The following is a 3,880-nucleotide window of genomic DNA, read 5'->3' on the forward strand; positions in this document are numbered from 1 at the left end:
AAGCTTTCATAATTAGTAATAGATGTCCATATCATTTTTTGGGTGCTGGCAGCCAAAAGGAAAGTCCTGGAATGTTCACTGCAATGAAGTCTCGCTTGGTCAGTAAACACGCTGATCAGTTAGTTTCAGGGAAGGAAAGTGTCTCAGGGTAGTCTGTTAGCTGTAGCCTGTGGCTTCCACACCCCACCTCAAGCTTCATGGAGGTGCTGAACTGCACCGATCAAAGCCCAGAGAATGAGCAACCAGGCGGGAGTGGGATGATGAGCCTGAACCCTTCAAATCAGCTGGTGACGAGAGCATTCAAGAGAAGGCGGAGAGGCGTAAAGAATGTCGCTGGGGCAGAAGGTGCGTGGGGATAGAAATTACTTAGCACCTACGAGGCCGTAACTTGAACCCCCAGCGCCACACACGAAACAGAACAATCAATCCTCTTAGTAAAATCTTTTATTTGGTTTATGTTTAAAGTGTAAAAAAATTATAAGCTGGAATATTTGATGACATGGAAGGAAGGGGAAGCCAAGTCAAAGAGCAACACCCATTTCGAATAAATCAAAGAGCCGAATTTCTAAAACACCACCATCTTATAATTATCCCCATCGTATCTCCGTTGCGAAAGATTTGGAAAGACTTGGGCTGAAGAGGTGTGTTCTGAGGTCAGCTGCTTCAGAGAGAGCTCTCCCCTGTGAGGGAAGCACAGAACCGTTTCTGAATTTCTCAGTCAATGTTTTTGGTTTTAACCAACATGAATTTGCAGAACCATCTTAGACCCACTGAGAAGTTAGACCCACACAGACAGGACCGTGTTCCCACATCCTGTGCTCCCTTCCCTTGTGGGCTACCACCAGGTGTTACTGTGGGAGGTTTACCACAGCTGAGAGCCAACACCGGCACATGATTAACCAGCGTGGACTTGATCCGGATTCCTCACAGCTTTACCAAGCTGCCCTTTCTGTTCCGGGATCCTGTCCAAGCACCGAAGTGTACGGGGTTGTTAGAATCCGTAGGTTCCTCTCACTAATCGTGTTTAATAGTGTATCCGAGTCCTTTTGTCTGTTTTTTCAATTTTTCAATTATTTTATGTGTGTTTTTGCCTACATGCCTATCTGTGCACGTGTGTGCGAGGCCAGAAGACAGCATCACATTCCCTGGAACTGGACTTACAGACAGTGTGAGCCATCATGTGGGTGCTGGGAATCGAACCTGGGACCTTTCTCTCTAGCCCTGTGGATATGTTTTGTTTGGAGACTGGGTCTCGTGCAGCCCAGGCTGGCCACAGAGATTGGAATTTTGTAGGTTCGGAGGCTAATTACTTTATCTTGGGTTAGTGTTAGCTTTGGGGACAGCTCGTCCTTGCCCCATTCTGTAACGCCTTGTGATATGAAAACATACAATCAAACAAAACCTCTAAGAAGCTACTAACTTAGCAGAACACCATTCGACCAATCCAGGAGCTAAGAACATCATCCGACAGCATCTTGAGCGCTTAAAATAGCTCCATCCATCTCCTCATAACCCCCTGTCTGGTGCACCCACCAATGTAGCTTAAAGTTGCCTTGATTTATGACTCTCTTTGTCCTGTAAAACCATAAAAACGCCATAAAACTGCTTCCATGTTGGAACGTGGAATCCGAGGTAACAAATCTGTGCTCCTGGGCAGTGGTTACTCACAATGGTTCCAAAATAAACTATCTCTTATCCCCTATAGGACGAAAACTGGTTTTTACATGGACAATGTGTTTATTTAACTTCTTGCTTCTGGCCTTCATCCTGTCCACTGCATTATATACTATTATTGTTTCTCTCAAAAACAGCTCTGCTCACTTAAAATCTCTGATCCTTCCCCAATGCTTGCCAGTCATTAGCCCACTACCCACCCATGGCAATGCCGAGGCAATCAGCCTACTACCCACCCACGACAATGCCAAGGCAATCAGCCCACTACCCATCCATGGCAATGCCAGTCATTAGCCCACTAACCACCCACGCTACCCACCCAAGGCATGCCGGGGCACAATTTCACTTTAAAAAAGGAATCTGTTGTTTCATTGTTTTCCTGCACACACAATATGCTCTAGTCAAATTGACCCTAGTCCCATAAAGGTGGGTGATTTTTTTTCCCTAAAAAAGAGTTTTGCCTTCATGTTTGAAGTTCTTGACTAGAAGCTGTGTTATATTTTATCCGTAGCAGTCCCATGTCCTCCCTCCCTACTGTATGTCCCGAGGCTGGCCTGTGACGTAGAGCAGTCCTTCCCTCCCCGTCCATCTCATTGGCTCTGCCCAGGGGAAGCCCAAGAGGGCATCAGCTGAGGTCAGAGGTTTTTAACTTAGCCCAGTGCTCAGGACTGCCTTGGGATGTTTGTTCCCTTTACTGAGAGGATTCTGTTGTTCTTCAGGGAGCCTTGGTCCCTGAGGGGTTCTGGGAACCATCCCACTTTCTCCTGGGCCTTAGAGGAAGTAACAGCTGAGGCGCTGTTGCTAAGCAGGTAACTGCCCTGTGTCACCTGTCTCCACCCACATCTCCGTCACCAGCCTGTTCCAGTCAGCTCTGCTACTTCTGGTGAGCTACTGACAACTGCTCTAGACCCCAAACCCACTTCTTTCAAGAAACGTTCTTTACTCATCTCAGAATGTCACCTCCCTGCAGCGCTCTGTCTAAAGGCACCCATTTAACACGACGCTCTACTCAGGGGCTGTAAGGATGGGGAACTAGTGAGCTGGGGGTTTCTTCTTCTGGAACTCACAGTCCTCTGCTTCCCCTACGCTTGGGATTATGGGTGTGGCTACCAGCTCCCGCCCGTAGCTGATTTTTCATGCATTACTAGATACTTCACACGTTAATTGCTAAGCAAATGGATAGTGTTTTATACATTTTTCAAGAATTGTTTGGGGGACGCTGAAGAGAGAGCTCAGCAGTTAATAGTATTTGTTCTTGTAGAGAACCTGGATTGGGTTCCCAACACCATATGGTGCTTACAGCCACTGTAACTACAGTTCCAGGGGATCTAACTTTCTCTTCTAACCTCCGTGGGTGCCACACACACACACACACACACGCACACGCACACGCACACGCACACACACAGAAAGACAAAACATTCTCACACACAAAATAGATAAAACTTAAAAAAAAAACCAGGTGGGGGGCAGGGACTTGAGAGATGGCTTCAGGGTTGAAAGCACTTGCTGCTCTTCCAGAGGGCAGAGTTGTCCCCAGTACCCACATCAGGTGACTCACAGGTACCTTTAACTCCATCCAGCTCCAGGAAATCTGCTGCCCTCTTCTGGGCTCTGCAGGTACCTGCACACATGTGCACGTATACACACAGACATACTTGCGCACATGCACACACAAAGACATGTATGCATGGACACATGCATGCTAAAAACAAAATATACCTTTAGAAATAATGTTTGCTAACCTATGTAATTGTCCATTTCAGACAGGAAGTGGGGTATTGTAAAAAAAGGGGAAATTAATGTTTGCTGCTTATCTTGTCTCGTTCAGAGAGAAGAGACAATTCCGGGTTAATCCCTCCTCACCGGCGTTCTCAGCAGCTAAGTCTGGGAACAGTCAGCTGCAAGGGGAGTTACAGAGGAAGAAATGTTATCCAGCGTTTCCAAATATCATCAGCTCCTTCTCTAGCCCTCGCAAAGGACATTTGTGTTCATTTTGTTTATTAATGTATTTTGTTTTGGAGTATTTATACATTTTTATTCTAATTTGAGATCTCTTAATAAGATATACAGTCACTTATTTAATGCACAGTTGCCTTTATTTGCATTTGTTGTAGACATTTGCACTAAGTACCTCCACCCACGACTTCTATTCTGGTAGGTGTGGTGAGGTGCTGAGTGAACCAGGCAGGTAGAGCTTTTGTAG

General features: G+C 46.1%; 1 protein-coding gene across 1 annotated transcript in view; it reads right to left on the minus strand.

The window, feature by feature from the left end:
- Positions 1–426: 426 nt before the first annotated feature.
- The window catches only part of Plac8 (placenta specific 8), a 22,689-nt gene continuing 19,235 nt past the window's right edge, over positions 427–3,880 (minus strand). Inside the window, exon 5 of the mRNA XM_005359559.2 lies at positions 427–680. The gene's annotated coding sequence lies outside the window, so the exon portion shown is untranslated. The remainder of the gene's footprint in view (positions 681–3,880) is intronic.

The sequence above is a fragment of the Microtus ochrogaster genome, linkage group LG1 (assembly GCF_000317375.1).
Source record: "Microtus ochrogaster isolate Prairie Vole_2 linkage group LG1, MicOch1.0, whole genome shotgun sequence".
NCBI lineage: Eukaryota > Metazoa > Chordata > Mammalia > Rodentia > Cricetidae > Microtus > Microtus ochrogaster.